At 35.8% G+C, this 22,811-nt stretch overlaps 1 protein-coding gene and 1 pseudogene across 2 annotated transcripts in view; one reads left to right on the top strand and one right to left on the bottom strand.

Annotated features, from left to right (window-relative positions):
- Positions 1-22,811, top strand: part of HPSE2 (heparanase 2 (inactive)) — a 778,452-nt gene that overhangs the window by 172,954 nt on the left and 582,687 nt on the right. The window lies entirely within an intron of this gene.
- On the bottom strand, positions 17,885-18,628 carry LOC104008286 (large ribosomal subunit protein uL30-like; annotated as a pseudogene).

Below are 22,811 nucleotides of genomic sequence, written 5' to 3'. Positions count from 1 at the left end.
GCGCCCGGCCTTCCAGACCTTTTTATATGCACATATGAACATATATTTATATTTCTATGCACATATAAGCACATTTATATAAACATATGTAACAAATGCATAAATATAAAATGTCTGTGTATAGGCATTTATTTACCATTAATTTAGTTATTTTAATCTGCATCCTTTTATGTGTATTTTTATGAACTTGTGATAATATTTCTGATTGACAATTTACTAGAAGTAGAATTGATAGACTAAAGGTTATTCACATTTTAAACAGTACAGGGAAATTGCCCACCTAAATGGTTTACACTCTTTTCAACTGTGAATGTGAGTATCCTTTTTCTCCACATCCTTGCCAACATGGGTATTACCGATCTTTTTAATTCTTGCCAAGCTGAAAAGTGGTATCTTCCTGTTTGCAATTTCCTTATGCCTAATGAGATGGAGCCTCTGGCATTTCTTCTGCAAGTTGCCTATGTATATCCTTGCTGTTTTTTTTTTCTGTGTGTGTGTTGTTTGTATTTTTCATATTGATTTGGGAGCATTTTTGGATTATTGGGGTACTAACATTTTGTTAAATACTTGTCATAAATATTTTCTTCAGTCTTATGTTTATCTTTTTTAACTTTTCTTCCAAAAAATTTATTTTTATTTTGTCAAATCTTTAACATTTTCACATATATTCTCATATAACTCCTAAAACAAACTTATGAAGGTAAGAATTACTATCACCATATATAGATGAACTAACTGAGGTTCATAGGGCTTCAGTGACTTGTTCCAGAAGGAAGGGCTCACATCTAGGCTCACACTAGAAATGCACACCATGGCAAGGGAAAGTAGAAAATAGGTGAATGGGAGCCACAGAACAAAGAAGGCTTTAGTACTATCCTTGTTTTCTTTCAGACTAACTGCTTCTCAGGGACCAGCCATTGGTTAACAGTGTTTAAGGAGAGTGTGCCTAAAGCAGGGCTAATAGTTTAGTTTTGCAATGGTCTCTGGGTGGTTCTGGTTATATGAGGTGTTTGTAACTTCTTTGGCTTACATTTGACACCCATTTCCCTTCCTCACCTCTCCTCTGCCAATGTTGTTTTATGGCTCTTGGCTCACATCTTAGATATTAACTTTGCTTACTTCATGATTTCTGGCTGTGATCATTGGCTGTGCCTATGGACAGATTACTGGCTGAAATCTCAGTGGTTCCCTTGATTCCAGATACAAGGTTTTGGCTCTGATTGAAGGTAATGGTGCTGATACTGGTCTCTTAGGCCTTGTATCCGTAGATAACAGAGAGATGGCAAGTAGAGAAAAATGCAACAGAAAAAAAAAGCTATTTAAAATGCTCTCAAAATATTTAATGGGAAGATTTGGCTACTGGATACCAAATGTCTGTGAATAAGAAGAATGACTGGAAGAATGTTGGAAGAATGGTACCTTTCATTCTTCTGTCTAACTGAGAACTAGTTGTGGGCAGTTTACTATCCTAGCATGGATTAAATAATATAAATTCTTCTTAAACATTCTGTCACCTGGAGTTGGACAGGAGCAGGGACACTAGGAGAAACTGGCATCCACCTCCTAGCCAATCTGAAATCTAGAAAGCAAGGTAAGACTTGTGTGAGGGAGTTATCAAATAAAGAAATCAAGATACAGAACACTATGCATAGTTTAATCTCGTTGTAAAATAGAACACTGCCCTAGGATGTAATATTGGTTAGGATTCTAACTCATAAGCAGTATGAGTTACTGGCCAGTTGAAGCAGAACCTCTTGATAGCGATTTTGGAAGGAAATTGATAAAAGACTTGGGGCAGTTGCTTTGTATGCCCATTTCTCCCTCCTCTATGCCCTCTCTGCTCTCCTCACCACCACCATGACCTTACTATAGTCATATGCAGTCACTGTCCCATTCCCATCCATGGGGAAAAAACCAAAATTATCTCCCCAATACTTCTCAGTAGATGGAAACTCCTACCTTATGAATTTATTTTTATTAGCAAAAGTACTTTATGTACAATATCTCATTTAATCCTCACAACAAATGTATTTGCAGATAGGGAACATGAGACACAGAGAGTAAGTAATTTGCCCAAGCTCAAACAGCTAGTAATTGGCAGAGCCAAGGGCTCCATAGTCTGTGCTCCTAACCATCTTTACTATGCTGTATTGCCCAACTTAGGTGAAAATATGGGAGAGGATGAATATGTTCTTTAACAATAGCTAACATTTATTGAGTTTTTATTATATTCCAGGACATCTACTACATACTTTACAGGTAAAGTGTTACTTAAAGCCATAAAATCAATAATGGCAGTGCTGGAATTTAAGCATAGATTTGTCTTATGCTAGAAACTGTATTAACTGTCCTGCTATACTGATAAAAAACAAATGAAAACAAACCCCAGCTACATTTAGTCTTCTAAGTAAACCTAAAATTATAAATTGAGATATTGAAAGGCAACTTTTGGAAAATTTTGAGAGAGTAACAGAAATGAACACACATCACTTGAGGACTTGGTGTAGGGGAGGTGTGTTACAATGGATGCATACTGGGTCATCTGGGACATGGGACACTAGAGTTGGAGTCCTAGATCTGATGCACCACATCTTCCTCTCAACATCTGGATTTCTTTTCTGCAGAGCTCTATGCAGGACCATGGTCCTCTGTAAACCACCACCCTAGTCCACAGCCTTCTTTGGATTCCTGGATTAATTTTCATGTGTACCTGTCAGCATATAATTAATTACCTTGAATTCTTTATTGTTGTCTCCCTCACCCATTTTTCTGTAAAATTTTAAATCCTGTGAGCTTAAACTTTTTTAAATTTAAAAAAAATTTAAATTTTTATTAACTATCCTGACTCTCTTACCCCCAACAACTGCCATTCCCAGCCTCTGATAACCATTATTCTACTCTCTATCTCCATGAATTCATTTGTTTTAATTTTTAGTTCGCACAAGTAAGTGAGAACATGCAAAGTTCATTTTTCTGTTCCTGGTTTATTTCACCTAATGACCTCCAGTTCCATTTGTGTTTTTGCAAATGACAGGATCTCATTCTTTTTATGGCTAAATAGTACTCTATTGTATGTATGTACCACATTTTCTTTATCCATTAGTCTGTTGATGGACACTTAGATTGCTCACCTTTTTTTTTTTTTTTTTTTTGAGACAGAGTTTCGCTCTTATTGCCCAGGCTGGAGCACAATGGCCCAATCTCAGCTTACCGCAACCTCTGCTTCCCTAGTTCAAGTGATTCTCCTGCCTCAGCCTCCTGAGTAGCTGGGATTATAGGCATGCACCACCACGCCTGGCTAATTTTGTATTTTTAGTAGAGACAGGGTTTCTCCATGTTGGTCAGGCTGGTCCCAACCTCCTGACTTCAGGTGATCTGCCCACCTCAGCCTCCCAAAGTGCTGGGATTGCAGGCGTGAGCCACTGCGCCCAGCCTGATTTTTGTTTTTTATGAAGGTGTTTTTTTGGGTAGATAGTTGTTAAATTTAGCGTTCTTGTGTGGAGGACAATCAGTGAAAGATTCTATTTGGCCATCTTGCTCCACCTCTTCTAAGCTTAAATTGTTTAATACATAGTTGACATTACACATAAAAATATGTCCCCAAATATATGCCTCAAGGACATTCTTTTATGCCCATATTATCCTTTTCTTATGTCTTTTGTTATTTATTTCCCATATTTTACTATATTTTAAATGATTGTCCTCTTTTTCTTTTTGAATAATTATTCTTTTATATCCATAGGTTTATTTGTGTGTGTGTGTGTGTGGGGGAGATGTTGTATTATATTATTGCTTTTTATGGCATATTTCTAATTACAATTTCTGTAGGTTTTTATTTTTATTATGTCAATATAGAATTTTATATTGCTATAAATTTTCATATATGTTGAATTATGTGAAGTATTTGCAGTTATTATATTACTCTTTTGTATGTCTTTTATACTTCTACAACTAGACTGTACATTTTTTTAAGAGCAAGACCATATTTATTAGCTCTAACAGCTTATGTCCTGGTATCTTTATCTATGTGTAGTCCCTTTAGTGAGAACTGTTAAAAGTATTTGCAAACACTTTACAGTTATAAATTTTGTGCTGCTCTTGTGTATTTTTTTGTGCCCAACTGTTTTTCTCTTTTAAAATGACATGCATTTGTCATTCCCAGAAAATAAATCTCTTAAGATAGATATGCTGATTTATTTGGGGGGACATATTAATATTTTTATTTAAAAAAAGAGAGAGAAAAGAAAGGTACTGGTACCTGTATTAGCCTTTATTAATACCAAAATAAAACACTAGTAAATACTTGAAAATGCTCATGATCACCAAGAGACTGCTTTTTCTTTATGCCAATGAGAATGAAAGAAAATGTATAAAAAGAATGGGCAAGTAGAGAATTTTTGAAAGTTTGAAAGTAGTGAAGAAATTTATTTCAGATATATATTTATTTAGACTTCCAGACATCTGCTGATCCTGACAGCGAAAAATTCACAGTTCTTCTTAGTAGAATTGAACACTTAAAAAAATCTATTCTGGGTAAGATACCATGTAAGACTCTTACTGCAACCATTGTGGAATTCTAAAGCTGAAACTTGTATAATGGTCTTTACTGGTATGTTACAAGGATTGGTAAACTATGGCTCATGGGCCAAATCTGGCCTGCTTCCTGTTTTAGTATGGTCTGCAAACTGAGAATGGTTTTAACATTTTTAAATGATTGAAAAAAATCAAAGGAAGGATAATATTTCATGACATGTGAAAAGTATATGAAATCCAAATTTCAGTATTCATAAATTGGAACACAGCCATGCTCATTCATTTACATATTGTCTATGGTTGCTTTTATGCTACAACAGCAGAGTTGAATAGTTGTAACAGAGCCCATATGGCTCACAAAGCCTAAAATAATTACTATCTCCCCTCCGAAAAGGTGGGTAGCAGACTGAGGCAGAATTTCTTTCCTGTTACCTTTTATTTCTTCCCTTGCCCCCCATTTCCAAGTAAGCTCTATTCTTCTTTCTCTTTCACACATCCCCACCCAACTCCACCTTCAAATTCACAAACACATGTATGTTTGTGAAAAAAAGAAAAATCAAAGTCTTTCATTATTATGACAGTTACTGGTTGCTCTTAGTTTTTTAAATCATATTTTCTTTTACTGCTTAAAATACAGAGTTTGGATCATCTTGGAAAGAGCTGAGGATCTCAGTATGTAGGCTCTCCATTTGGCAATACCTAAACGAAGTGCTAAGACTAGTCAAGAGGAGTGAAAATGAAAATGAAGCTTTGTTGGCTGGTATTGGGAAATTTGGATCAGATCCAACAGTTTGAGTGCCATTTTTGACTACCATGCTGGGAATCCTGTTTTGCTCCTTGGTACAGGAAACGTTTAGGGGTGAGACTCCAAACATTCAGGTCTTTGTGAGGAAATGGAAATGACAACACAAAACTAGAGGCTCAGTTTGGAGGAGAAGCTGAAACTGATTCAAACAAGATTTCATTAACTAATTTGGGGAAGATTTGAAGCTGTTTTGAGCTATACAATTACCCCCTTTTCTCATCTCTACTGGCACTCTGAGAATCAGATCACCTGGGGAAAGCAGATTTAAAAAATTCCAGATGGTGTGTGTGATGCTCCAGCTGTGGAGAATCTCTCCCAGTCAGGCAATCTGCCTTTCTGCCGGAACCCTCTAAAACTGTGCTGCCCATTTGTCATGCTTCTCCAATTGCAGCCTTCTGGATAGCTTCTCTTTGCCTTGTCTGACTCTTCCTTTACAGTTTTTATCATTCCCCTCCATGAGCTAATGTAGTAACATCCCTTCACTGGCTATAAATCCATAGAAGAACCCAATATAAAATATGGTTTTGTGAAGGAAAATTGGAAGACATCTGTTTTTTTTAACCCATAAGATTCAGCGTTCACTTGTCTTGTAAGACAATGTGACTGTTTGTGCATGAATGAAAAGAAAAGAAACAGGAAGAGGGGCGGGAAAGGATAGCATGAGAGTGAACAAGAAAGAATTCATGCGTGTATTTTTGCAGCCAGCTGGACAAAATAAGTTCATCACCATGTCAGCTTGATTAGAATCCTGGGTTAATGTTGGGAAAGGTCAGTCTTCCTGACTTGAATGAACTTGATGGGTCTACTGAGGAAGCAACTGCTTCTGGATTGGACCTGGTTGTTGTCTTGTTGACAAACTGAGTGTGGAGTTATCCCCAACTTATGGTGGCAATGTCTGAAAAGCTTATAGGCATTTTTTGATCTCCACAGAGGTCAGGTGGGTTTTTCTTGGAAGTTTAGCATTGTTGGGCGGTGGTTAAGGGAAGAAGCAGATGACAGATCAAATCCCATGCTGTTGCCTACCCTCCTTTTGTGTATATTCACAAAAAAATTCTGAATATACCTTTCCTAATCTGTAGAGTATTAAATGGGAGGATTTTAGAATCTTTCATTTTAGCTATGTTATGGTCTGTAGTTTGGTTCAGGTAAGGCACATGGGTCACTTGCTGTTATTTTATTTAGTACTTGGTACTTACTGAAATCTAGATACAAAATTACATAAATTGGTAGGAACTGAAAGTTTTTCCCATATTGTAACTTTTAAAAATTGAAGTAAAATTTATATGTGGTAAAATGCAAACATCTTACATGTACAATTTGATTAGTTTTGATAAAATTATACACCTATGTAACCACCACCTCAGTCAAGATCTAGAACATTTTCATCACCCAGAAAGTCCCCTTATCATTTCTTTCCAGCAAATCCTCACCTCCCAAAGGCAACCTGTCACTATAGATTATTTCACCTGTTCATATACTTCATACGTACTCTTTTGTTTCTTGTTTAAGCTTAACATAACGTTCTCAATACTCATCTACTTTGCTGTATGTATCAGTAGTTCACTTAAAAAATTTCTGAGTTGTTTTCCATTGTATGAATATCCTACAATTGATATATGATTTCTCATGTTAACTTCTAACTTGTTTTCAGTTTTATAGAGTAGAAAGTTTTGATTATGATAAAATCCAGTATATCAAAATTTTATTTTATGGTTAATGCTCTGTGTCCCATTTAAGAAATTGTTGTCTACTCCCAAGGGCATAAAATTTTTTCTCCTTTGTTTTCTTCTACACATGTAATAGCTTTAGCTCTTACGATGAAGTTTATGATCCATTTCACATCAACTAATTTTTAGGGAGATTAATATTCACTTTTCCCATATGTTTATTCAATTGTTCCAGCAACATTTGTTGAAAAGACCACCCTTCCCAGAACTTAGTTGAGGATTTGGGCTATTGGTTTATAACCTTTTTTTCTTCTCAGATTAACAGCTTGTCAGATTTTTGCATCAGGCCTAAGCGATCTCATAAAATGAGGTGAAAGCATTCTTTTCTCCTTTATTTTCAGAAAGCATTTGTGTACTATTGATGTTAAGCCTTCCTTCAAGGTTGAATTTACCAGTGAACCCAATTGCACCTGAAGTTTTCTTTTTGGGAAATTTTTATTATATATTTAGTTTCTCTAATATGTATGGGAATATTCAGATCTTCTGTTTTTTCATGAATTAATTTTGTTAAGTTGTAGTTTTTTTTTTTAAAGGAATTTGTTCATTTCACTTAAGTTACCAAATGTTTTGCCATAAAGTTGTTTATAATAGTTCCATATTGTTCTTTTAATGTCTATAGGATCTGTAGTGATGTCTGCTTTTATTCTTGATATTGTTAATTTGTGTTCTTAAAGTCTTTTTCCTTATTCTTGCTAGGTGCTTATTAGTTTTATTAATTCTTTAAAAGAAAAACTTTGGATTTTATTAGTTTGTTCTATTGTTTGCTGATTTCAACTCTGATCTTTATTATTCCTGTCTTACTACTTACTTTGGATTTAATTTGCCCTTCCTTCTCTAGCTTGTTAAGGTGGAGATTTAGATAATTGATTTTAAATATTTTTCTTGTCTCTAATATAGGTGCTTAAAGCTGTAAGTTCCCTTCTTCAAACACTGTTCTGGCTGCATCCCACAAATTTTGATACATTATGTTATTATTATTCAGTTAGAAATACATTCTAATTTTTCTTCTGATTTCTTCCCTGACCCATGGGTTATTTAGAAATATGTTATTTAATTTGTAACTACTAGGAGATTATCTAGATATCTCAGTATTATTGATTTTCAATTTAATTTTGTGGTAAGATAACATACTTGTGAGTTTCAGTCTTTGGGTTTTAAGGTTTACAGTGGGTGTTTTTCACCAAAATTGGGAAATTTTTGGCCATTATTTTTTCCAATATTTTATCAGCTCCAGTTTCCTTCAGGACTCAATTATATTATGTCATTTTATATTGTTCCAAATATCTGCGAGGCTTTTATATTTTCCAATAATTTCTTCCCTCTCTTCTTCAAAGTGTATTATTTTTATTGACTTGTCCTCAAGTTCACTTCTCTTTCTTCTACAACCTGCTTTTAAGCCCATCTAGTGAGTTTTTAATTCCAGTTCTAGTATTTTATTTGGTCCCTTGTATGTGTATTTAGTTTCCATTTCTCCACTGTTAATCTCTTAACTGACTAAAACTACATTTTCTTTTAATTCTTTACATATTTACAATAGCTGCTCGAATGTCTTTGTCTGCTAAGTCCAACATCTGGGCCATTTCTGATTTGGTTTCTGTTGACCAATTAAAATGCTTTTTTTGGTTTATTTATTTATTTTTGACTATGGATAACATTTTCCATATATAGCTGGTATTTGTTTCTTATGTATCTGGTGAATTTTTAATTGAATACCGACATTACAATTAAAAATATTGTAGAGCAGGCCGGGCGCAGTGGCTCACACCTGTAATCCCAGCACTTTGAGAGGCTGAGGCGGGCAGATCACAAGGTCAGGAGTTTGAGACCAGCCTGCCAACATAGTGAAACCCTGTCTCTACTAAAAAAATTCAAAAAATTAGCTGGGCATGGTGCTGGGTGCCTGTAATCCCAGCTACTCAAGAGGCTGAGGCAGGAGAATCGTTTGAACCCAAGAGGCGGAGGTTGCAGTGAGCCAAGATTACGCAACTGCACTCCAGCCTGGGCCACAGTGCGAGACTCTGTCTCAAAAACGAACAAACAAACAAACAAAAAACAATAAATATTGTAGAGTAGTTGGATTCCATTATCGTCCTCTGAATAGTATTGATTCTTATTTTAACAGGCAATTCAGTTACTGGCTGGTCACCTTAAACTATTGTAGGCTTGGTTTTATGCTTTGTTAGTACAGATCTGTGGAAGATCTGTGATCTTGAGGTGTTTCTTCAGGTCCCTCTATTTTAATAGGACTTAACTTGCAAACTGTGTCTCTGTTGTGGATCTCATCAGTACTTGGTTTCAGACCTTGTTAGTGTGGATTTAGGGGAGATCTAAACTAGAGCTTGGCTTTTACTTCTATAGTGTAGCATTTTGATGTCTCAACTGAATGCTAGCAGTGTTATTAAAGTTATTAACAAGATTGCTCTGTTCTGATAGGGCCAGGAACTCTGCTTTTACTCTACTATTGCTTTTCTTCTAATATCTCTGTTCCTTTCTCAACTCCTCTGTAATATCTGCTATCTGATAAACCTAGCACTATCTAACTGTGAATTAAGTTAGGAATCACATGCAATTTTCCATGTAAACTCCTGGGTCTCCCTTCTCTTCATAGCCACCTTTTCTCTGATGTCTTGTCTCGTAGATTACAGTGACTTTCACCAGCCTGAACTCTAATTTCTGCTGCCTCAGGTCAGTGGGATCACTTTGATCTGCTAAGACTGCAACTCTTGACCAGGCACAGTGGCTCACGCCTATAATCCTAGCACTTTGGGAGGCTGAGGCGGGCAGATTGCCTGAGCTCAGGAGTTCGAGACCAGCCTGAGCAACATGGTGAAACTCCATCTCTATTAAAATACAAAAAAAAAAAAAAAATTATCTGGGCGTGGCAGCGTGCACCTGTAGTCCCAGCATTCGGGAGGCTGAGGCAAGAGAATTGCGTGAACCCAGGAGGTGGAGGTTGCAGTGAACCAAGATTGTATCACTACACTCCAGCCTGATGACAGAGCATGACTCTGTCTCAAGAAAAAAAAAAAAAGACTTTAACTCTCTGTACTTAATTCAGGAAATTGTGTCCAGTAAAAGCTAGATGCTCACATCATTAGTTTCCTTTCTTTCAAGGGTTATAATCAAGTCCTATCTATTGCCTACTCCCTGAAAATGGTTTCAACAAATATTTTGTTCAAGTTTATAGTTGCTTATGTCAGGAGGGCTGGTGTAGTACCAACATGATTGGAAGTGGGATTCTAGGTGTCGTTTTGTTGTTTCCTTTGTCCTGTCTGTTTTGTTTTTCTTCTGTTTTTTAAATTCCTGCTTTATTTTGGGCTAATCAAATCTTTAAATGTTTTATTTTAATTCTTCTAATGTCTTTTTAGCTATAACTTTTTGTACTGTTTTTTAGTGGTTGCTCTAGAGGTTACAATATGGGTCTTTAACTTATCACAATCTACTTAGAGTTAATATTATACTACTTCCATACAATGGAAAAGTTTTGCAACGGCATAATTTTATTTAACTTCTCACCCATCCTTTTTGGTACTGTTGTCATGTATTTTACATTTACATATATTATAATCCCCACAATATAATATTATAATTTTTTCATTAAACTACCAATTTTTATTGTGGTAAAAATAAATTATAAAATTTATGATCATAACCATTTTAAGTGTACAGTTTAGTAGTGTTAAGTATATATAGGCAGTTTTTTTTTTCAAGAAATTAATAAAAGATGGAAAATACCATCTGTTAAAATTATCTATATATTTATCATTTCCAGTCCCCTTTATTTCTCTTTGTATGTTTGAATTTCCATCTGGTATTATTTCTCTTCACCAGATAACTTCTTTGGCATGAAGTGTGTGTTTTTTCAAGATAAATCCTCTCTGCATTTGTTCATATGAAGATGTCTTTATTTCACTTTCATTTTTGAAGGGTATCTTACCAAGCTATAGAATTCTAAGTTGATAGTTTTTGCTTTTTATTTTTTAAATGTCTTACTTTCCTCTTGGCCTTTTCTTCTTTACAGTGAGGAGTCAGTTTTCATTTGCATCATTCCTCCTTTATATGTGATGTGTCATTTTGCTCTGGCTGCTGTCAAGATTTTCTTTATTACCTTTGGTTTGGCTATTTTACTATGTGCTGTGTGTGGTTCTCTTTATGTTTTTCCTAATTTGGTTTATTGAGCTTCTTGGATCTAAAAGTCAATGTTTTTAAATCAAATTTGGGAAGTTTTCATCCATTTTTTTTTCATAATTTCCCCCCACAATTTCATACTTTTCTCTTTTTGAGATTCTAATTACACATATGGCCAACTATTTGATATTGTTCTACAAACCCTGAAACTCTATTCATTTTGTCCTGTCTTTTTTTCTCTGTGGTCTTTAAGGTTGTTCTATTGTTCTGTTTTCAAATTGGTGACCTTTTCTTGGGGATGGCTTCAGTCTTCTGTTAATCTCATCTATTTACTTTTTTATTTCACATGTTGTACTTTTCATTTCTAGAGTTTCCACTTGGTTATTTTTTATAATCTTTTTTACTTAGATTTTCCATCTTTTCATTCATCATGATCATTCTTCCCTATAGTCCTTGATTATGTTTATAATATCATCTTTAAAGTTCTTGTCTGTATTTGTAACGTCTGTGTCAGTTTGGGGTTTCTTTCTATTGACTGCTTTTTCTTTTAATTATGGGTCACATTTTTATTACCCTGTAGAGTAATTTTTATTGTAACTGGAAATTATATTTGATATACCCTGGAGAATCTGGATTTTGTTCTTGTTCCCTGAAGAGTGATTTTTTTTTTTTTTTAATTTCAAGCAGACAGCATAGTTATTGACTGATCACCTTAAACTAGTGTAGGCTTTATTTTACACTTTTCTAGAGCAGGTCTCTTTTCATTTTTCTTTTATTCTTAGTGTGAATCTATAGTCCTGAGACATAGTCTTTACTCCTATGGCATTACTACTTTCTGCAGACACACTGGAGAGTCAAAGATGTTTATCAAAACTCTTTAACTTGACAGGATTCAAACTTAAAACACACTCTCCCTGAATTAGGTAGCAGCTGAAACCTCTGTTCAGACTTTTCAGCTTTCCAACTGTTGCTTTACCAGACTTTTTGGAGTCTCACAGTTTGGAAGTTAGTTTATACTTAGATTTTATACTTAGTCTTACAACCGTATGCCTACAATTTATGCTTAGTTCTGGTAACTCCCTCTTCTATGGCTTTTTCTTCTCCTGGATTTCCTATCTCAATTACTAGCTTCTTTGCCTGCCCTGAACTCTGTGTACTGGGGATTTCTGTACCATTTGGCACAGACTGATGAATGCCATGAATAGAGTATTGGGTAAGTTATTATTTATAGGTCTTTCATTTTTTTTGTTTATGTGCTAAATCAATGCTGCATGGGAAAAATGGAGAATATTTTACAGGGATATTTTGGAAATATTGCAGGTTCTGTTCCAGACCATTGCAGTAAAGCAAATATTGCACTCTGTCGCCCAGGCTGGAGTGCAGTGGCACGATCTCGGCTCACTGCAATCACTGCCTCCTGGGTTCATGCCATTCTCCTGCCTCAGCCTCCCAAGTAGCTGGCACTACAGGTGCATGCCACCATGCCCGGCTAATTTTTTTGTATTTTTCTGTCTTTTTAGTAGAGACGGGGTTTCACCAGTGACATATATTTTTTTCACTGAATTGTTCACTTTGTGTTTTCTTATTGGATATTAACAAATGATAACTGTATATATTTATGGGGTACAAAATGATGGTATGATATTTTTTCCATACACACACACACACACACACGATTGAATCAAGCTAATTAACATATCCAAACCTCAAATATTTATTATTTATTTCTGCTGTGTAACTTAAACATTGTACCGTTTGACTAACATCTCCTTATTATCCCTACTCTGCAGCCTTTGGTAACCACCAGTCTGCTCTCTGCTTCCCTGAGTTCGATTGTTTTAGATTTCATGTGGAATTTGTCTTCCCATGCCTGGCTTATTTCATTTATACTAATGACCTCCAGGTTCACCCATGGTGTCCCAAATGACATAATTTCCTTCTTTTAAATGGCTAATTTTTTCTATTGTGTATATATACCACATTTTCTTGGTGTCCATTGGTTGATGGACACTTAGGCTGATAGACACTTAGGTTGATTCCATAACTTATTGCAGCAATTCCACGTTTATTGCAGCGTTATTGTGAATATGAGAGAGCAGTTATCTCTTTGACATACATAATTCAAATCCTTTGTATATATACCCAGAAATAGGATTGTTGGATCATATGGTAGTTCTATCTTCAGTTTTTAGAGGAATATCCATACTGTTTTCCATAATGGCTGTATCAATTTATATTCCCACCAGTAGTGTACAAAGGCTCCCTTTTCTCCACATTCTTACCAACACTTGTTATCTTTTCAAGTTTTAGGGGTTTTTTTTTGAGACAGAGTCTCACTCTTTTGTCTAGGCTTGAGTCCAGTGGTGCAGTCATACCCCACTACAGCCTCAAACTCCTGGGCTCAAGTGATCCTCTCACTTCAGCCTCCCAAGTAACTGGGATTACAGATGCATGTCACCATGCCTGACTAATTTAAAACACTTTCTTTGTAGAGATGAGGTCTCTACTATGTTGCTCAGGCTGGTCTTAAATTTCTGGCCTCAAGCAATCTTCCTGCCTTGGCCTCCCAAAGTGCTGGAATTACAGGCCTCAGCCACTGTGCCCAGCTTACATTTCCTTAACGACTGGTGATGTTCTCTATATTTTCATGTGCTTATTAGCCATTTATATATAGTGAAATGTCTGTTCAGTTCCTCTGCCCATTTTTAATTGGACTGTTCATTTTTATTTTTAAGTTGTCAGAGTTCATTATATATTCTGGGTAGAAGTCCCTTATTAGATAAGCAATTTGCAAAAATTATTTTCTCCTGGTCTGTAGCTTGTTTTTAAACTTTTCTTAATGTTGTTTTTTGAAGAGCAAATGTTTTTTATTTGATAAAATCCTTTTAATTATTATTTATTATTATTATTATTATTATTATTATTATACTTTAAGTTTTAGGGTACATGTGCACATTGTGCAGGTTAGTTACATATGTATACATGTGCCATGCTGGTGCGCTGCACCCACTAACTCGTCATCTAGCATTAGGTATATCTCCCAATGCTATCCCTCCCCCCTCCCCCCACCCCACCACAGTCCCCAGAGCGTGATATTCCCCTTCCTGTGTCCATGTGATCTCATTGTTCAATTCCCACCTATGAGTGAGAATATGCGGTGTTTGGTTTTTTGTTCTTGCGATAGTTTACTGAGAATGATGATTTCCAATTTCATCCATGTCCCTACAAAGGACATGAACTCATCATTTTTTATGGCTGCATAGTATTCCATGGTGTATATGTGCCACATTTTCTTAATCCAGTCTATCATTGTTGGACATTTGGGTTGGTTCCAAGTCTTTGCTATTGTGAATAATGCCGCAATAAACATACGTGTGCATGTGTCTTTATAGCAGCATGATTTATAGTCCTTTGGGTATATACCCAGTAATGGGATGGCTGGGTCAAATGGTATTTCTAGTTCTAGATCCCTGAGGAATTGCCAGACTGACTTCCACAATGGTTGAACTAGTTGACAGTCCCACCAACAGTGTAAAAGTGTTCCTATTTCTCCACATCCTCTCCAGCACCTGTTGTTTCCTGACTTTTTAATGATTGCCATTCTAACTGGTGTGAGATGGTATCTCATTGTGGTTTTGATTTGCATTTCTCTGATGGCCAGTGATGATGAGCATTTTGTCATGTGTTTTTTGGCTGCATAAATGTCTTCTTTTGAGAAGTGTCTGTTCATGTCCTTCGCCCACTTTTTGATGGGGTTGTTTGTTTTTTTCTTGTAAATTTGTTTGAGTTCATTGTAGATTCTGGATATTAGCCCTTTGTCACATGAGTAGGTTGCAAAAATTTTCTCCCATTTTGTAGGTTGGCTGTTCACTCTGATGGTAGTTTCTTTTGCTGTGCAGAAGCTCTTTAGTATAATTAGATCCCATTTGTCAATTTTGTCTTTTGTTTCCATTGCTTTTCGTGTTTTGGACCAGAAGTCCTTGCCCATGCCTATGTCCTGAATGGTAATGCCTAGGTTTTCTTCTAGGGTTTTTATGGTTTTAGGTCTAACGTTTAAATCTTTAATCCATCTTGAATTGATTTTTGTATAAGGTGTAAGGAAGGGATCCAGTTTCAGCTTTCTCCATATGGCTAGCCAGTTTTCCCAGCATCATTTATTAAATAGGGAATCCTTTCCCCATTGCTTGTTTTTCTCAGGTTTGTCAAAGATCAGATAGTTGTAGATATGCGGCATTATTTCTGAGGGCTCTGTTCTGTTCCATTGATCTATATCTCTGTTTTGGTACCAGTAGCATGCTGTTTTGGTTACTGTAGCCTTGTAGTATAGTTTGAAGTCAGGTAGTGTGATGCCTCCAGCTTTGTTCTTTTGGCTTAGGATTGACTTGGCGATGCGGGCTCTTTTTTGGTTCCATATGAACTTTAAAGTAGTTTTTTCCAATTCTGTGAAGAAAGTCATTGGTAGCTTGATGGGGATGGCATTGAATCTGTAAATTACCTTGGGCAGTATGGCCATTTTCACGATATTGATTCTTCCTACCCATGAGTATGGAATGTTCTTCCATTTGTTTGTATCCTCTTTTATTTTGTTGAGCAGTGGTTTGTAGTTCTCCTTGAAGAGGTCCTTCACATCCCTTGTAAGTTGGATTCCTAGGTATTTTATTCTCTTTGAAGCAATTGTGAATGGGAGTTCACTCATGATTTGGCTCTCTGTTTGTCTGTTGTTGGTGAATAAGAATGCTTGTGATTTTTGTACATTGATTTTGTATCCTGAGACTTTGCTGAAGTTGCTTATCAGCTTAAGGAGATTTTGGGCTGAGACAATGGGGTTTTCTAGATATACAATCATGTCGTCTGCAGACAGGGACAATTTGACTTCCTCTTTTCCTAATTGAATACCCTTTATTTCCTTCTCCTGCCTAATTGCCCTGGCCAGAACTTCCAACACTATGTTGAATAGGAGTGGTGAGAGAGGGCATCCCTGTCTTGTGCCAGTTTTCAAAGGGAATGCTTCCAGTTTTTGCCCATTCAGTATGATATTGGCTGTGGGTTTGTCATAGATAGCTCTTATTATTTTGAAATACGTCCCATCAATACCTAATTTATTGAGAGTTTTTAGCATGAAGGGTTGTTGAATTTTGTCAAAGGCTTTTTCTGCATCTACTGAGATAATCATGTGGTTTTTGTCTTTGGTTCTGTTTATATGCTGGATTACATTTATTGATTTGCATATATTGAACCAGCCTTGCATCCCAGGGATGAAGCCCACTTGATCATGGTGGATAAGCTTTTTGATGTGCTGCTGGATTTGTTTTGCCAGTATTTTATTGAGGAAAATCCTTTTAATTATTATTTGTTAATAATTGTTTATCTGGTATATCTTTATTATACCCTTGCATTTATAGTATACTTTTGCTGGATCTAGAAACTTTGGTAGACAAGTTGTTTTTTTTCCCTTGTACTTTGAATATGTCAGTCTACTGCCCTCTGTTCTCTACTGTTTCTAAATAGAAGCCAGCCTTTAATTATATTGTTATTCTTCTGTGTATAATTAAGAGTTTTTCTCTTGCTTTCAAAAGTTTACTTTGCCTTTGTCTGTCAAAATTTGACTGTGATACTAGGTTTGGATCTCTTGATGTTTATCTTACTTGGGGTTCTTGAGCTTTTTCAGTATTTAGTTTTTATATTTTATCATTTTGGAGATACTTTCAGCCCCTGTTTCTTCAAATATTTTTTCTGTTCCCTTTCTCTTTGCTTATTTTTAGAAAATATTATGTTGTAATGCTAATGTTTTAAAACACTGGAATAAATGAAAAGATCAATGGCATAGAGTATAGAAAAGAACTATAAAATATATGGGAATTTCTTTTAACTTCAACTTTTATTTTAGATATAGGGAGTACATGTGCAGATTTCTTGTACGGGTATATTGCATCCAGGTAGTACACATAGTACCCAACAGGCAGATTTTCAAGCCAAGCCCTTCTCCGTTCTTCCCTCCTCTAGTAGTCTACAGTGTTTATTTTTCCCATGTTTATGTCCATGTGTGCTCAATGTTTAGCTCCCACTTATAAGTGAAAATATATGGTTCTTGGTCTTCTGTTCCTGTGTTAGTTCACTTAGGATTATGGCCTCCAGCTCCATCCATGTTGCTGCAAGTAACAGGATTTGATTCTTTTTTATAGCTGCATAATATGCCATGGTGTATATGTACCATATTTTCTTTATCTAGTCCACCACTGATGGATACCTAGGTTGATTCCAGGACTTTGCTATTCTGAATAGCACAGTGATGAACATAGAAGTACATGTGTCTTTTTGTATAATGATCTATTTTCCTTTGGGTATATACCTAGTAATGGGATTGCGGGGTTGAATGGTAGCTCTGTTTTAAGTTATTTGAGAAAGCTCTAAACTTCTTGCCACAGTGGTTGAACTAACTTACATTCCCAAAAACAGTGTATAAGCGCTCCCTTTTCTCTACAGCCTCACCAATATATCTTGTTTTTTTGACTTTTTTAAAATAGCCATTCTGACTGCTTTGAGATGGTATCTCACTGTGGTTTTGATTTGCATTTCTCTAATGATTAGTGACAGTGAGCATGTTTTCATATGTTTCTTGGCCACTTGTATGTCTTCTTTTGAGAAGTGTCTGTTAATGTCCTTTGCCCCTTTTTGAATGGGATTGTTTTTGCTTGCTTTTTTTTTTTTTTCAATTTGAGAGCAGGTACTATTTATTAACTGACCAGCTTAGAAAAATAAAATGGGTGGTCTTTTTCTTCATTCCACCTTGTGGAGAAGATACTTTGAAGGGCCACAGGAAGTTATTTGCTTCTTTGAAGCATTTTCCAATAGTATAGATCTCATGAATCAGATCCTCCGTGCAGATGATGCCATATTTACCGAGAGATCAAGCAATCAAAGGGTTATCTGTCAAAGCAATTTGCTTCTTATTGATTTTGCCATAACCACGCTTGTAGATTAGTTCATTTACTGACTTCATATTTGGGTACCCCCATGCAATATATGGTTCTATAGTCCACAGCATATTAATTGCAGCCTTGTTGAGCTTCGCAAAGGTTTCATTGAAGACTTGATGAAGGCAAAGAAACTGAAACATCTTTCGGACCTTTGGGCTAACACCATCGATACCTCTGATCCTGATGACAAACGCCAGTTTGGGTTCTGAAGGTACATTAAAGTTGCCAGCTTTTCTTGCCATCCTCGCCATTCAAATTTCATTTCTGTACATCTGCCTATATTCCTTGTGATAGTGCTTTGCTTTTTTGTAGATAAGCTTCCTTCTTGCCTTTTGAAGCATCCTTTGGGCAAACTTCTTTCTCAGGCGCTTGATCTTCAGCTCTGTGAAATTCCTTCACTTTTTCCTAAGGGTTTCTGGCACAGCAGGAACCTTCTTCTTCTCTTCTACACCATCCATGGTTCCAGCCAGAAAAGAGCTGCTTGTTGATTTAAGTCCCTTATAGATTCTGGCTATTAGACCTTGGCATATGCAAAGTTTGTGAATATTTTCTCCTATCGTGTAGGTTGTCTCTTTAGTAATAGTTTCTTTTGCTGTGCAGAAGCTCTTCTGTTTAATTAGGTCCCACTCATCAATTTTTGTTTATGTTGCAATTGCTTTTGGGGACTTAGCCAAAAATTATTTGCCTAGACCAATATTGAAAAGTGCATTTCCTAGGTTTTCTTCTAGGATTTTTATAGTTTGAGGTTTTCCGTTTACATTTTTAATCCATCTTAGGTTAATTTTTGTATATGGTGAAAGGTAAGGGTCTAGTTTTATTCTTCTGCATATGGATAGCCAGTTAATCCCAGCACCATTTATCAAATAGGAGTTCCTTTCCCCATTGCTTGTTTTTGTCAGCCTTGTCAAAGATCAGATGGTTGTAAATATGTGGCTGTATTTTTGAGTTTTCTACTCTGTGTCATGGGTCTGTGTGTCTGTTTTTTATACCAGTTCCATGCTGTTTTGGTTACAGTAGCCCTATAATATCATTTGAAGTTGGGTAGCATGCTGTCTCCACATTTGTTCTTTGTGCTTAGGATTGCTTTGGCTATTTGGGCTCATTTTTGTTGTTATTCCATATGAATTTTAGAATATCTTTTTCTAATTTTGTGAAGAATGATGCTGGTAGTTTGATAGGTATAGCACTGAATCTGCAGATTCCTTTGGGCAGTATGTCCATTTTAATGATATTGATTCTTTCCATCCAGAGCATGGAATGTTTTTTCATTTATTTGATTTATTTCAGCAGTGTTTTGTAGTTATCCTTGTGGAGCTCTTTCACCCCCTTAGTTAGCTATATTCCTAGGTATTTCATTTTCTTTGTGGCTGTTGTAAATGGGATTGTGTTCTCAATTTCACCCTCAGCATGGACATTATTGGTGTTTGGAAATGCTACTGATTTGTGTATATTGATTTTGTATCCTGAAACCTTATTAAAATCATTGATCATTTATAGTAGCCTTTTGGGGAGTCTTTAGGGTTTTCTAGGTATAGAATCATATCGGCAGCAAAGAGAGAGAGAGAGTTTGATGTCTTCTTTTCCTATTTGTGTTTTATTTCTTTTTTTCTTGCCTGATTGCACTGGCTAGCACTTCCAGTACTATGTTGAATAACAGTAGTGAGAGTGGGCATTGTTGTCTTATTCCAGTTACCAAGGGGAATGCTTCCAGTTTTTGCCTTTTCAGTATGATGTTGGCTGAGGGTTTGTTATATAGCTCTTACTATTTTGAGGTATGTTCCTTCAGTGCTTAGTTTGTTGAGGGTTTTTATCATAAAGGCATGTTGGATTTAATCAAAAGCTTTTTCTGTATTTATTGAAGTAATCATATGATTTTTGCTTTTAATTCTGTTAATGTGGTGAATCACATTTATTGATTTGCATATGTTGAACCAGCCTTGCATCCAAGGAATTAAAGCTTACTTGATTCTGGTATATTGACTTTTTAATGTGCTGCTGGATTCAGTTTGTTAGTATGTCATTGAGGATTTTTGTGTCATCAGGGATATTGGCCTAAACTTTTATTTTTTCACTGTGTTCCTGCCAGGCTTTGGTATTAGGCTGATGTTGGCTTCCTAAAATAAGTTAGGGAGGAGCCTCTCCTCTTCAATTTTTTGGAATAGTTTCAGTAGGATTGCTACCAGTTCTTCTTTGTACATCTGATAGAATTCATCTGTGAATCCATCTGTTCCAGGGCTATTTTTGGTTGGTAGGTTTTTAAATTACTGATTTAATTTCAGAGTTTGATATTGGTCCATTCAGGGTTTCAGTCTCTTCCTGAGTCAATCTTGACAGATTGTGTGATTCCAGAAATTTATTCGTGTCCTCTAGATTTTCTAATTTGTGTGTATAGAGTTGTTCATAGTATTCTCTGAGGATATTTTGTATTTCTATGGGATCAGTTGTAAAGTCATTGCTGTCTTTTCTTATTGTACTTACTTGGATCTTCTCTTTTTTTCATTGCTAATCTAGCTAGCCATATGTTAATCTTGTTTATTTTTTTGGAGAATGAATTCTTGTCTTCATTGATTTTTTCATATGGATTTTTGCATCTCAATTTCATTTGGTTCTTCTGTAATTATTGTTAGAGAGGAACTGCTAGCTTTAGGGTTGGTTTGTTCTTTTTTCTTCTAGTTCCTTTAGGTGAAGTGTTCGATTGTTAATTTGAGATCTTTCTAACTTCTCAAAGGCATTTCCTCTTATACTGTTTTAGCTGCATTCCAGAGATGTTGGCATGTTTTCTTCCTAATTTCATTAATTTCAATGAATTTTTTAATCTCTGCCTTAATTTCAGTGCTTACACAGGAATTATTCTGGAGCAAATTGTTAAATTTCCATGTATTTGTGTAGTTTTGAGATATCTTTGGTTTTTATTTTTATTGCACTGTGGTCCAAGAATATGGTTGATATTATTTCAATTTTTTTGATTTTATTGAAGTTTGGTTTATGACTGTGCATGTGGTTCATCTTAGAATATGTTCTGTGTGCATGTGGGAAGAATGTATATTCTGTCATTGTTGGGTGGAGTGTTCTGTAGATGTCTATTAGGTCTAATTGGTTAAGTGTTGCGTTTGAGTCCATAGTTTCTTTGTAAGTTTTCTGCCTTGATCTGTCTAATGCTATCAGTGAGGTGTTGAAGTCTCCCACTATTGTTGTGTGGTTGTCTTAAGCTTTTTGTAGGCCAAGAAGAACTTGTTTTATGAATCTGAGTGCCCCAATGTAGGTGTGTATATATTTTAGGATAGTTAAGTCTTCTTGTGTGCTTGTACTCTTTATCATTATGTAATGCCCTTGTTATTTTATACTGGTTTAAAACTTATTGTATCCGATATAAGAATAACAATTCCTGCTATTTTTTTTTTTGTTTTCTGTTTGCATGGTAAATGTTTCTCCATCTTTTTACTTTGAGCCTGTGGGTGTTGTTACATGTGAGATGGATCTTTTGAAGACAGCAGATGGTTGGGTCTTGTCTTCTTATTCAGCTTGCCACTCTATGCCTTTTAAGTGGGGTGTTCAGTTCATTTACATTCAGGGTTACTTTTGAAATGTGAGATTTTGATTCTGCCATTATGTCGTTAGCTGGTTGTTTTGTCAGCTTGATTGTGTGATTGCTTTATAGTGCCTGTGGCATATGTGCTTAAGTGTGTTTATGTGGTAGCAGGTGTTGTTATTTTGATTCCATGTTTAGCATGCCCTTAAGGACCTCTTGTAAGGCTGGTCTAATTGAAATGACTTCTCTCAGTGTTTCCTTGTCTGAGAAGGATTTTATTTCTATTTCACATTTCAAGCTTAGTTTGGCAGGATATGAAGTCTTACTTGGAATTTCTTTTCTTCAGGAACACTAAACAGAGGTCCCCTGATTTCTTCTGGCTTTTAAGGTTTCTGCTGAGAAGAAACCTTAACAGGCTAACCCTGTTAGCCTGATGGGGTTTCCTCTGTAAGTGACTTGACTCTTCTCTCTAGCTGCCTTTAAGATTTTTTATTTTGTAGTGAATCTGATGACTATGTGCCTTGGGGATAGTCATATTGTATAGTATCTAGCCAGGGTCCTTTGTATTTCTTGGATTTGCATACCAACCTCTCCAGGAAGATTAGGGAAATTTTCGTGGACTGTATTCTCAAATATATTTTCCAAGTTGTTTATCTCTCTCCTCTCTCAGGAATGCCAGTGAATCATAGATTTGGTCTCTTTACAGAATCTCATATTTCTTGGAGTTTTTTTTATTTTTAAAAATTCTTTCTTCTTTATTTTTATCTGATTGGGTTGATTTGAAGAGCCAGTCTTTGAGCTGTGATTCTTTCCTCAGTTCGGTCTATTCTACTATTAATGCTTCTGATTGTATTACAAAATTCCTGTAGTGAATTTTTCAGCTCTAGAAGTTCAGTTTGGTTCTTTGTTAAAATTACTATTGTATCTTTCAGCTCTTGGATCATTTTACTGCATTCCTTGGATTGGGTTTCAACTTTCTCCTGAATCTTGATGAGCTTCCTTGCCATCCAGATTCTGAATTATATGTTTGTCATTTCATTCACATCCAACTGTTTTTGTTTGTTTGTTTGTTTGTTTTTATGAGATGGAGTCTCACTCTGTCGCCCAGGCTG

This window comes from Pan troglodytes, chromosome 8 (genome assembly GCF_028858775.2).
Source record: "Pan troglodytes isolate AG18354 chromosome 8, NHGRI_mPanTro3-v2.0_pri, whole genome shotgun sequence".
In the NCBI taxonomy this organism is placed as follows: Eukaryota; Metazoa; Chordata; class Mammalia; order Primates; family Hominidae; genus Pan; species Pan troglodytes.
The sequence above is the reverse complement of the archived record's forward strand: the minus strand, read 5'-3'. Positions and strand labels throughout refer to the sequence as shown.